The 14,442-nt window shown below is 35.1% G+C and overlaps 1 protein-coding gene across 5 annotated transcripts in view; it reads left to right on the top strand.

The window, feature by feature from the left end:
* MESK2 (misexpression suppressor of KSR 2) overlaps window positions 1-14,442 on the top strand; it is an 80,549-nt gene that overhangs the window by 31,620 nt on the left and 34,487 nt on the right. The gene's annotated exons all lie outside the window — the stretch shown is intronic.

Raw genomic sequence — 14,442 nt, 5'->3', positions numbered from 1 at the left:
GTGAAAAGTAAAGAACACTTTCATTTGCATAATTAAACATAAATTCAAACATAAATACCATACAGGGTGACAATAAATAACCGCTACAAAGTTTAGCATGCGCTGCCACAAATGAGGCATATTAGCTTTGCTTTTAGTTTTTGGTATGTATGTATATAGGTTTTTTTTCAGCTTCATAATAATTATTTGTTATGTGACAGTGTCGGCAAACCTCAAAAAATACAAGCTCCAAAAAGTTTAGCTCCTCACGGACTAAAACAAGCGCTTGTGACTCCAAAGATGTCGAGCTCTTAAGTTTCGGGCCGCAAGTCAATGATGGGAGCACATTCTCCTTACCGACGAGAAGCTGTTCATCGTGGAACAGGCGCAACAACCATCTAAACGACAGGAGCTAAATAGTTCAGACTCCTGGTACCTCAGCCGTTAAAATACACAGCCGGTTATGGTCTAGGGCGAGATTAGCGTCAGCGGCAAGACTCCCCTGGTTTTCGTGGATCAAGAAGTCGAGATCAACCGCTGTGACCGCCGTGACATTCTCGAGTGCGTATCGAGAATCACGCAGAAGTGGTGCAGAACACATTTTCCAGACTTAATCTCATCTGCGGGATGACCACTCTACACGCCGGATCTTAACCCAATTGACTAAACTGTTTGGTCAGTTTTGGAGGATAGAGGATGTGCCAAGGGAAACAAAAGTTTCGAGGCACTGAAGCAAACCCTGCGTCGATAATGGGACCAATTGACTTTATGAAACTTGCGGCCCATCGTCGAAATGTGTTAAATTACGTTTGGACTTCTGTATCTGCTGTTATTTATTCTTTTTTTTATGAATGGTTTCCGTTTAAAAAATGTATGATAAAAACGTTCGTACACGTTATTTTATTGTCACCCTGTAAACTTATGTACATATTTACATGCACTTATACTTAAACATCTGAGTCAACTACCTGAAGAAGTAATAGGAATTCGAATATACACAAAACTTCGCATACTAGTCTAGTCGTCGTGTACTTAAGGCCAAAACCACCCAGCTCGGGGATGCTTCTCTCGCACTACAGCTTTACGTCAGCGCCCAATTGCCCACTCGTGACGTCTACGATCGCTTCCTAAAGCTGTGTCAATTGCTTCCTTTGTAGGTGGTGTAAGTCGTCATGAAACCTACTACTCACCAGCCTGCTGTAGGAGGATTTCATTGCTTCCATATGAACGTGTTGAGGCTTCTTTGTCAACAGCGTCATTGACCTATTTTTGGCAATTTTTATAGCAGCTCTTGACCTAGACTTGCCATCGTCTAGGGTTCTCTTACGAGTTGAATTGCTCAACGCCAGAAGCGGAGTTCAAATTGACTTCCTGCACCATTTTACCGAAATTTATTAGGATCTCGTTTACTACTTTTTGCCACCACTTGTATGGAGACTAGGAATGTTAATTTTTTAGATTCGGATCTCGGGATCTCGTTTATACAATCCCGGAATCCCGGGTTTAACACCCCTAATCGGGACCTGTCAATATGCACCATCCAGTCTATGAAAGATAAACACAGGGCTAGCATGTTTTTGGCAGCTGGAACTTATTTCAATAGTTTACCCAGGGTTAAATGAACGTTGTAATCCTATTAACTCGTTGGCACAGGCTGACGCAAAATAGTTCCACTCTGCATAAAGTGATTTAAAATGTTTTAAATCATATACCTACACGCAATTGTTCTCAAATCTGAGAGGACTAGGAAAAATGTTTAAAAAACCCTTCTGGAGCAATCTTTGTATACTATTGATCTTGAAATCCAATAAAAAAGCCATACATCGCATTAAAACGCATGGCTAGAGTCGAACCAACTACTCAGTTGCCACTCCCAGACCACTGTGCGCTGCTCTTACCACTCTTCAAGCCATGAGGATATAAATCTAAGAGGAATTTCAGTTGTAAATGTTTCGGATTATGGTGCCGATTTTCTACTTAATTTTTAGTTTTTTTTTCATTTGATAAAAGATTATAAAATTGTGTAAAAAATTGTATGCGTAACTGGCTTGTGAATTCAAAATTATTTCCTTAAATTTTATTCGATACTATTCGTGAAATTATCTATTATGTGGCCTCTTACACTCCATTAAAATTATTCCGCATATTTATTTAACACACTTTATTAGAACTCTTAATTACATACGAAAACATGAAAATATAAATATGACTGATTTTAATTGCCCGCTGTGATTTAATAGCATTATGCTGACATACTTGGACATAAATATGTACATAAGTACTAGGGTGGGGCGAAAATCGAATTTCTTAGAATTTTTATGGTCAGTAACAAAAATATGGTTCATTATGCTTTAAAAAAATCTTTGCGCCCAAGTCAATCAAAGTTCAAAGTATTCAAAATTTTTGTTTTCCAATTTACTTCGATCGCAAATTTAATTCCATATTAAAATAACTTTTATTAGCAAAATAACTTTTTTAAGTCTGCAGTCATTACTTATATATTAGAGTTTAAATGATAAGACTTGAAATTTGATTTTACCAAAAATTTAAAAAGAAACATAATAGGGGTAAAGAATTTATAATTTTATCACATTTATCGGCAGTTAATATCCCCGTTATACTTAAGTGCGCTTTTTTTGTAAAAATTACCTTTCTGTGAGGAATTCAATTTCGTAGATAATTAGTAATTTATTAATTATTTTTCAATCATACATATTTCTTTCATGGACAGAAATACCGACTTTCTAACAAAAATCGCAATTATCTGAGAAACTATTAATCGCAAATAATTTCATAAAGGTAACTTTTTTTTGGAAATAAATATTTTTATTAAATTTGCAAAACATGCAAATTGTTTATTATAATTGAATTTATCTTCGAATCCATAAGCCCTGCATAATTTTGTATACGAATCTTTTTTATAGAGAATTTAATTTTCGATCATTCACAATTTTTTTAACTTTTTGAACTTTGATTGACTTGGGCGAGCCTAAGGTAATGACCAGAAATTTTTATCTCCCGCATGGATTTTTTTAGAGTATGATGAACAATAATTTTGCTATTAACAATAAAATTTATGAAAAAATTGGATTTTCAGCCCAGCCTAATAAGTACTATAAACGACAAAAATTTCCCTCAGCGCATACTATATGTATGCAGCTAGGCCACCGTTGTGCAATCAATTCGGTTGGTACAGAACACATAGAAGGTGGCACAACCCATCATTGGTAAAGTTCAAGGCAACTGTGAGTTTGCAAAATTTTGGTAAATGGCTTGCAACATGGCACGAATTGTATATCCAAACGCAACAGACAGACAATCAAACAAAAAAAAAAAACAAATACACAGAAACAGTGTATTCGAATGGAATCAAAGCTATCGAGCTAATAAATCTACATTATTGCAGCAGAGCAATTGTTTGCGGCACATGCCACATGCCACATGCCGCTTGCCACATTTCGAGTTACGAGCATATGCGTCCATGTTTTATCAATAATTTGTTGCAGTTCATTTATTTTGTCGGTTTTTTTGGGTTTTTTATTGTTTTTTTTTTTTTTTTTAAACCGAAACGAACTTGCCATTTAGCATCGTTCGCTCCCTTCGGTGCTGTATGACATTCTTACTTTCGCAATTTCCAATTTTTTCATGCAGCATGTGCCCTTTATTTTATTTATTTCATTTTTCATTTTTTTTTTGTATTTGTTTGTCATTTCCTTCTGTGTATGCACAATACGTTCAATTGGTGTTGGCAACCATGTGGCAACAAATAAATCGCATAAAAAATGTTGAGTGACTGTCTTAAATGACTGGGCCGATGCAATCGTTCGGCAGTAATGGCCTGTTGGTTGGCTGACTCAGTGACTGACTGACTGCCCCGGCCGCACGATTCATCGTAAAGTGGCAGTTTTACTTGCATACATATGTATGTACCAACATGCCACTTGCCACTTGCTGACTGCTCTTGATTTCATTTTTTTATGCTATTTCACACATTCAGCTTTCGGTGATTGCGCTTATTTGTGCCAGTTCACGCTGGTGACCCCGCAACAGCTCGCCCCACCCGCTGCTCACTCTCCTCTGCTCCAGCTGGGCTGTTGTTGGTTAGCATAGTTTTTTCGTTTCTATTTTAGCAATTTCACATTGCACAATTTCTCACTTGGCATTGCGAAAATCTGGCGCAGTTGGTCAATTCCATATTCCAATTTCCAACTACAGCTAATGACACTTGAACGACGAGCAAGTGCACGAGTGAGTGGCGATGTTGCAATGCTCCATGAGTCTATGTCACACACTGACTCACTCACATCCCTGTTTGGTGCTGCTGAATTTACATAAATATAATATATGCATGTCAATGTTGCCACAAGCAAATGAAATTGGAACCACTGTCATGAATAAATGGAATTATGTACTTACTTAGCTTTTACAGATGTAGTCACACCGCATGTACATACATACATATGTACATTAGTACATACATATATAAGTGTGTGCCCACGTACTCGTACATGTGTGTGTGTGTGTGTGTGAGTTATTTTGCACATGTTTTTGACTTTTTGACCTCTGCTTTCATCCAACGTTTCAGTCAAAGTACACTTACGTACACACACACATACATACATACATCTACCACCTACATACGTGACCGGCTCTCTTTCGTCTGCTTTGCTGCTGGGTCGCCAATTTTCCCACTTCATTGCCACATCAGTTGGGGCGGGCGATGCCCACACAACTGCTAACGTGCCTATGTGAAAAGTCAATTATTGTTGCGTGAATATTATAAAATATTTCATAGTATTACCTACTTGGCTGCCGCTTGGGCTCCATTACCAGCACCAGCGAGCAGCAAATGCCATTATGGTCATTAACAAAGTTAACCATCAGCTATGAGCCATCAGCAAATCGACATTACAACAAAAATCCAACTGGGCATTTTATGTGTCACACATTTGCCTGTCACACAAGTGCACACACACACACACACACACAAACCAACAAACATATGTACGTACACATAAGACCTGTGTAAATTACCCACTCTAATTTCATAAATTTTTATCGCATTTTTATTGAAACTCGGTGAACAAAGTGGCAGTGTTTACGGAAAGAATTTTTTTTTATACACCCTGAAGGCAAATAGGATTGAAACAAAAAACACAACGTCAAGTGCGAATAATGGAAAATGCGCGAATGCCTCATCGACCCAAGAGAATGCAAAAAATGCTAAAGTAATTACTTTTTCATGCATTAAATAAGAATTATTGTGAAAGTGGAATTTGGAGATGATGTCGAGGAAGACAAATAGTGGCACTCCATAGAGAGGTGTTCTAACGCTGTTGATACGGGCAAGATCTTACAAAAAGCTGATGGTCTGACCATTACTTTCTTTGGTAGACGACTAAATGCGATGAGCCAAATCCACACCACTAGACGAGAGAAGGGGGGCTCACAGTAAATCCAGAGAAAATTGACTTGGTACTTTTCACGAGGAAATATAAGATTCCAACGTACTCTCCACACAAACTAGGAAATAGCAGTCCTACTCTCAAACCTTTTGCGACTTATCAAAGAGTTTTTATAGGCAGTAAATTGACGTGAAGGTAGAATTTGGAATCGAGGGTTAAGAAAGCTGTGTGGTCCATTAGTGGTTTCTTAAAAAAAAAACTAATTATTTTCGATATATTATTGGTTTATACGAAAGAGCGAAAATTCCCATTATTTATGGAACACGATTTCGTTCATGTGGCTGCCCCAACTAGCTTCGCAATAGCGCATACTGTGTATTCCAAGACTTTGGTTTGGTGACGGTTCTATCTCCCAAATGTCTTGCTCGATATTTGCCTTAAGGGGCTGAATCGTGAATGGATTGTTTGAATAACATCGGTCCTTCATGATACTCCACAAAAAAATCTAACGGCGTCAAATCGCAGCTCCGTTTTAGTAAATCGAAATCGCCGAGACGGCTGATTACCGAAAAAGATCGATTGTAGCATGAACTGTGCTATGCGCGCCATCCTGCTAAAACCAATGATCGTCCAACTCCATGTCTTCAATTTCATGCCACTGAAGCGCTCACCGTTGACTGAAATGCCGATTCCAGCTGCATTTTCGAAGAAAAAGTGGGCCAATAATGCCACCGCTCCGAAATCTGCACAAAACTGTCACTCGCTGAGAATGCATTGGCTTCTCGACAATCACGTGCGGGTTTTCCGATTCCCAGATGGGGAAGGTTTGCTTGTTAACATATTTAGCCGCCGAAATGAAAATGCGCTTCGTCAGAAAAAGAAATTTGTATAACATTTAACAAAATTTATATTATTTCTTAACCTAACGTTGGTCAGGCGTAACGCGATTCATTTAGTTCCAGGGATAAATGTTTATATTTTTTTGTTTTGAGAGGTGGCACGAAACATTGAAAGCCGATGTGTATGGAACTTGCCTTTGGGCTCACCGCACTTAACTCCCACCCTTGCTTCGTTTCCCTCCTTCAGTAGAAAAACCGCTAGATATTACTTCGCGGAGGGGGAGCGGCGTGTTGGCTTTCTATGAAGTTTGGCGGAGTTGTTCCGCTTAACGCAATTTTCTTAGCATAGTGCTTGCCATATTTATGACAAATAACGTACAAATTTTCTGTTGACTCAAGCATGATATCCACAAGGTTATCAACCTTAAGAGGCCTCTTCACCTTTATGCTCAAGTCGTCCCTTTGGGTCTCGTGCTTATCAGATGTCGAAACTATTTATCTTCTAGGGAGATATGATACTGACTTTCTGTCGAGATTTGCGGCAGGGCAAAGCTGTCACTGCCAAAATAAAATATAATAAAAAACACTATATGAACCATCCTGTTATGTATCTGGAGCGTTGAGCACTACTCCCACGACAGCAATAGATAAAATTCTATACTTGTATGCTATATATGAGTACTTATTAGATCTTGTTGCATAGAAGTCGGCACAGGAATCGGCTATAGGTAACAGGGCAGCTGAAAGAAAGATCATTTGAACACAAATTTGTCTTTCATTGAATATAAACGGAAAAAAATTAATTCGATTTTTTAGAAATCTGTTGAGTATGCAAAATTAAAAAAAAAATTAAAAAAACTTTCGTAAAAATTTTCGCTGGAAGTTTAAAGTAGCTCAGACTTACCGTTGATTTGTTTTTTTTTTTTTTTTTTTTTGTTGAAGGTGTTGCTCATTTTCTTCATATAATAAAAAAAAATTCTTCGAAAAAACTTCTTTGGAAGAAAATGGCAGACATCGTCAACACAAAAAAATAGCAAAAATCAACGTTAAGTTCCAGCTTATGTAAATTAGCATGGGCTACAAGACTGCATACTCAAAATATTTCTAAAAAATCTAATTAAAAAGCTCGAAATTTTTACGAAAAGTTGTTATTTTTTTTTAATTTTGCACAAAGATTGAAATTTGTTGGATTTGTATTGTTTTTGTTAAAGAATATACTATATTTTTATAAACAAATATTTTAAATTAAAAAATATTAAGATAATTGGTAAAATCTTTTCAATATGTTTCACGTTGGGATTAAGGGCTTTGAGACGACTTTGAGCAACTCGATATGGACTCGAAGAAAGTTACAAATTCTTCGGTAGCACTTTGTTAATCTATAGTTCGTCCTCGTAAATGATAGTCCTTCGGTAAATAATGAATCATACGAGTGCGTGGGGAAAGAGTCTGAAACAGGACTTAGGGAATAAAGTCCAAGCATGCAAACCCCTCTACGTATATGTATACCATTTCCCGTGGGTAAACGAACGGGACACAGACTTATTGGCCTTATGAACGAAAGTTACGGAGCCTTTTATATTTGCGTTCGAATAGTCATTTATTCGACCATATATAAAAAAGGAACAGTCNTTTATCTTTGAAACGCCACACTTTTCTTTGAAATCGCTTTATTAGTTCTCGTGCAATAAGCGTTTTTGTGAAGCTCTAAAAATTACAACTACAACATTTGAACATAGCCCCCATACCTTAAGGTAAGACGTATTCTACGTCAAAAGAACAATGCATATGCGGAATTCTATGAATATGTATATGCATTCACCTTTCCTTCTGGGAAATCTATATATAATCTATTCCAGTTAAGTTGCACCCATTTCCACTTCGCGTGCATTTGCTAGTTTTCCAATTTGAATATTAGACGTTGTGGGGATGTCTGGCCTTACACATGGGCTGGCGGACAGTATACATACATACATTGACAATTATAATGATAAGTTCACTCAGGCTAATTGCAGACAAATATATGTATGTATGTATGTAGCTACTCAGAAATATAGGAAAATTACTTCAAATGAGAAATAAAACTTAATGTTGCTATTAAAATATCGCAAGATACTTACTTAACTTATTTCAGTCTTTTAAGCAGAAATTCAATAGTTTTATAAATATGACGTCTTCTTCTTCGATATTTTATAGTAACTTCGGCTTGTTTTGTAGTGCCAAACGTATTAGAATATGGGACTCCAAAGCGTCATGGACATTAAGAATCGGGATGTGCACAAGGATGTGTTTTTTCTTCCTTGCTTTGGTTCCTTTTGGAAGACGACAGGCTACGATTTTCATGACCTCATAAATAAAGTGTAGGGAAAATTCAGAGGTGCGGGCTTACTGTTCAGCTCTTCGTAAAGCGCCAACGTGGTGTGCTAAAGAGAAGTATCAATTGCTTCATTCGGTAGCCTCTTCAAGCACAGTACATGTGGGTATGTACGGTCAAGCGTTGGGTTGAAACTCACGGATTTTTCTATCTTAGATATACATATTTCTAAAAACAGGAAAAAAATTTAATTGCACTAAAAATTTGTTGCAGTCCAATTCCCACTTCATCAACTGCAGTCGCATATGCACTAAAATAAATCACATTCGTTCCTTTAATTGACACTTCCTGTCCAGCTGTTTGTAGCGACTGCCTGCGCCTACGCTAAGCGCTATCAAAAATTATCATATAAAAAGCTTAACTAATTCATGTAAATTAAAGTTCTTATTCATTGTGGCACACACATGTTGAAACATACACTGCCGGCAAAAAGTATTGGCACAGCAAATTTTTCACAACATATGCAACAATTGTTTTCTAATATTTTTACCCCAATTTTTTACAAAAATATGGTTCATCCTACAACATAAAAAATTAAAATATAATTCCTAAACTTTGAGCAAAACTCACGAAAATTCAGCAAATTTTAATTTTTTCATCAGATTTTGTAGAATTTTCTTGGGTATGCAGATTTGTAGTACAATCATTTTTATTATAATAAAGTGCATTTTTTGGGTAGCTAGGAATTGCCGTTGATTTTTAGCAATTTTGTTCACGCAGTCTCTTCCATACAAAAAAATTTATTCGAAAATACTTTATAGGGGAAAAAATGCAAAGTACCTTCAACAAAAAAATTCTCAAAAATCAATGCGTGTTTTGACTAACTCCGAACTTGCATGTTTTTACGAGAATTTAATGGGCTGCCAAAGTGCTTACTCGATAAATTCTAAAAAATTTGACGAAAAAATTGCACATAAGCCAAATTGATCAAAATAGCCTAGTACAAACCAACAATAAAAACATAATTTTGAAACTGATCATCAACTCATCGTTAGAAAATTTGCTGAATTTTCGAGAGTTTCGCTCAAAGTTTAGGAATTATATTTTTATATTTTTTGTTGTAGAATGAACCATACTTTTATAAAAAAATGTAGGGAAAAATATTAGCAAACAATTTGTTGCATATATTGTGAAAAATTTGCTGTGCCAATACTTTTTGCCGGCAGTGTATGTGCATACATTTACATATTTGTGCACTCTCGCACTTTGTTAGTCACTTTTTTATGCACGAGTAATATACTACAAATGTAGGTTCAAAAATTTGACCGCGTTGACCGTGAGCGGCGAATAAATACCTGCTTGACTCAGTGCAGCCGTTGCTTTGGTTGTTTTTTAGATCAATTAGCATAGCTAGTACATCTTACACTGACTGTTGATAACTCAAAAATCATGCAAATTAGCTAAATTTAGCTTTTCAAACTATACGTTTCACTGATTTATTCTTTGTAATTTTCCAGTATTTTTTGTTGTAATTTTCACATGCATGCATGGAGACAACAGAATGCAAAAATATTAAACGACTTATTTTAGTGTGAAAATGAGGTCGTTGGGAAACTCCCTTTTGCATTTGATCCACATCAAGTGCTGTATGATTTTATAGCAATTAAAATTAATAACTTGCCTTTGCATAGCTGCAATATGTATTCCAACCAGGGACCGTAACAGTTACAACTTTTATTAAAAAAATCACTCTTTAACAATTATTTTTTGACTTTTATTTAATTACTCTTTAAATAACCATTATTTCTGACTTTTATTTTATAAATCGAAAAAAACAATTATTTTTGATTTTTATTTAAATAATCTGCAAATAACAGTTATTTCTGATTTTTAAATTATATGCTTTAAATAACAGTTATCGAAGACTTTTATTTATAAAAGTCATAAATAAAAATCAGTCACTGATCCTTATTTTTTCAATCATACTTATAAAAGTCATTTGAATAAGTCGTAGTAAACTTTTGTTTTCCAACACCTTAACTGCGAAAAATGTTAATGACTTTTATATGATTGATTTAAAAAATAAAAGTCGGTCACTGATTTATATTAATGACTTTTAAAAGTAAAAGTCACTGACTGATTTCTATTGATGACTTTTATAAATAAAACTCTTCAATAACTGTTATCTAAGCCATATAATATAAAAATAAAAAATAATTGTTATTTTGGATTTATAATATAAAAATCAAATATAATTGTTATTTTTTTAAATTTTGCATAAAAATTGCAAATAAAAATTTATTTTCAAATTTGAGTCTCGGTGCAAAACGAAATCGATTTGTATGTTTCACTTAGTTGTAGAACATTTCCTTCATAGTGAATTTTTCCATGACAGTTTTCATCAATAACTGTTATGTTCGGTCCCTGATTCCAACTAGTAAATACTACGATTTATAATAAAAACTTCACTTATGGCTATTCCAAGTAGTGCGCAAATTCTGTCTACGGTGGTTGAAGCATCCACTGTGAGCAAGTGCTAAATACGAAGAAAAAATAAATGAACCAGTATTTCTAGTTAATGTATAGATACAGCAGTAGTTGTGTGATCCATCGATAAAAGACTAGAAAATAGCTCTCTAGATGACGATACATACGAATTCTAACTTAGAATGTTTCAGAATATTGTCTTCTCGTGCAGTAAATACGGATTTTTCAAATATCTCGATACCTGCACCACCTAGCGGATTAGTTCATCTTGCACATGCATTGCCATCGGTTTTTGAACTAAGTTTAAAGTTTCAATCTATAGAATAATGTTGCCGATCTAATTTTTTTTTTAGCATTTTAATTGTAATTGGATTTCGACTTACGCAGTACCAACAAGCAAACGAACGAACATCTGTTAGACGAAACGAACGTTTGTTTCGAGATATGTAGATAATTGGGCTGTAAAGAGGTTATTTCTGGATTTTGAAATTAAAAAGACATCTGAAAAAATTATTGTACCGCTTTTTCGAAGGCATCACTAAATATTTCATTGTAGAACACTATTTCCAAATGAGTTAAATTTTTTTATTTATTATTTTGATCAAAAAATGCCGATATTTTTTTTTATTTTTTGCTATTGACATTCATAATAAATGAAAAGATTTATAAGTTCTTCGAGATTTTCTTAAGAATATTCGATATTTTTTCCGGTTTCGATCATTTTTGGAGACTTTTCTGAAGCCTTTGGAATTTTTCGGTACTTTTTAGAATCTTCTTGGAACCTTTCGGTATTTTGTTTTGAAGAGTCTTTCGAAGGTTGACAAGTTTTTCGAGGGTTTCTTAGGTCCTCTCGGAATGTTTGGCATTTTATTTTATTTTTTTGGGATTTCCGTAAAAATTGGTTTTGTACTTTAAACGACGACATGTACATTAGGGTGCCCAATGGGCACTGCTCATGGATTTTTATTTTTTTTTGAGATTTCAAAACCCTACCCCCTAATTCTTATCCTTTTTATGAGAAATATTATTGCCTAATTTTATAGATTTTTTAAAAATCGTTTAGAGGTCGCGACCTGTCCTTTTAAGTCAGAAATACGGTTTTGCAGATTTATCATTTTTTGAATTAATATCTTTCATTAGATTTTAAAGATCGCATATGTTGTGAGAAGAGGATTTATAGGCTTTTAAAGTGATGTATAATAATGTATTATCAGATTTGGATTGTTGAGATTTTTTAATCGGGCAATAAAAAAAAATATATATTCTATTTTTTTTTTAGACTTTGACCACCGCCAATTCCCACAATTTCAAAATATGTAGCACTATCTAAAATTAAATTTATTTTCAAATAAACTGCCACCCCATTTATTGCAAGCGAATAAAAATTATCCAAGTTAGGCAAATAAAAAACCATCTATCGTTCGGATTTATGACAACTTCAAGCCGACTATCCGGCCGGAATTCCGGATTTCTATTATAGAAGATTCTATTTAAAAATATAGTTCAGGTATTTTTGTTACATTTTCGTAATCAATTTTAATAGTATCTAATTAGTAATTAAGAGTTAAAAATTTATATATTTTTCATTATGAAAATAAGCATTTCCGCATTACCGCTCAAGAACGCATTTAAATTTTCAACATAAATGCTACCCGATGCACTAAACCAGACCTGGTATACATACACGCTCTGCTTTAGAAGGCAGCGAAAGCTTCATTCAGCCGCAGGACCCTGCAGAAAAAAATTGTCAATTAATAAAAAATAACCCACTTGTAGTTCGCATTTTTGCGGGATTTCTATAAAATATATAACTTGTAGTTGGCTACAAAAAGCTAACTTGAAACAAGTGGACAAGTAATGCAGGAGTAATGAATGAGATGGTTTTCTTTAAACGCGTTTCTATTTAAATAATCTGCACTTCGCAAATACTTTTTCGAATTGAGGACAAATAAAAGGATGATCGAAGTTTCATATTATCATTTTGAAATTATGTCTGACGGAGTGGAATATGGGACCACCTGCAGCAGAATATGAAAACAAATATGAAATGTAATAAAATAAAAAAAAATAAAAAAAATATTTTGTTATTGATATTTGATGTCCAAAAGTATTTAATTACAAGTTAGTTACATCAAATGTAGAGGTAACCACCCTTTCTACATCTAATGCAGAGGTAACCACCCTTGACTATTTCGTAGCCATCGCCATAGAAATATAGTTAGCTTTCGTCAAAGAAAATATACAGATAATAAGTGAATTTTAGCTCCTTCCTAATCAACTTAAAGTTACCTTATAGTTAGATTCATTTCCTGTGGGGGACTTGTTCGCACGCACACAGTGACATCAATTGCACGCCCACTACAAAAATTCTCTGTCGAAGCTGCCCGCCTCTGCACTAAACACTATTTTTGAGTTCACCGAGGAAGGTGGTTCACAGAGATAATTCATTGCCAAAGTAAAAAAATGTTCAAAAATTCTTTGCGACTATAATAATAATAGAATTGGTGCTTACACATTTGTTAGTGATTGGCCGGGCTTCTCCTCCGATTTGTGGCGTGCGCATTGATGTTGTCAAACAAGGGGAGGACCTACAATTTTACGCCGACTCCGAACGGCGATTGTATTTTTATGAGGTTTGCCATTACCTGTCGAGGGGCGACCGCTATTATAAAAAAACAATTTTTTTTTTGTTTTTTATGTTGGGTTGAACCGCTACACCCCAGCGGCCGTCTATGATTCCACCCAATTAAAGAATCAGTACAAAAACTGGAATCAGTATCAGAGCCGTTGGCGATCTCCTCAAAGCATATCCTGGTCTCGCTCTTCAATAGAAGCTTTCAGTAGAGTTCGGCGTTTTTGATATGATTCGGCAGATTTCTCCAAGCTAACTGATTTCTATTTTCGAGTTATTTAGTTCACCATCTATCCAATTTTTAGATTTACTGATGTCAGAGAATAAAACGAGTTTTGAAACGTGTGTCACAAAATATTGCAACAACGAAGCCTTACGGGGCGATTCGGGAAGCGAAACGATATGTAACCATGCATATTAGTTCGATTTTCATCACATTTAAAAAAATAAATTAAACACGCGTTTTTTCTTAGCGGCGTTCATTGCTGTTTATCTTTTGTCTTTGACTTTTCTCCTTTATTTACCAAAAATAGTCGATAAATCCGGGTTGCAGACGGAGGAGTTATCTATTTAATGCAGGATTATAGTATTATAACTTGGATTTCAGAGTGGACATTTTGTACTCGAAAAAGCAGAAATTCTAGCTAAACAAAAAACCTATTATAACATTATGAAATTTATTAAGGGCAAGAGTCTACCGGATATCCGATCGGATATCCGAATCCGGCTCTTATTTTTTACAGGATATCCGGAATCCGGTTATCCGGCAAAATCTCTATCCGGCAC

This window comes from Rhagoletis zephyria, unplaced genomic scaffold (genome assembly GCF_001687245.7).
Source record: "Rhagoletis zephyria isolate East Lansing unplaced genomic scaffold, Rhagoletis_zephyria_1.1 Rzeph_scaffold_00112, whole genome shotgun sequence".
Taxonomy (NCBI): domain Eukaryota; kingdom Metazoa; phylum Arthropoda; class Insecta; order Diptera; family Tephritidae; genus Rhagoletis; species Rhagoletis zephyria.
This window is presented reverse-complemented; position numbering and strand designations above follow the sequence as displayed.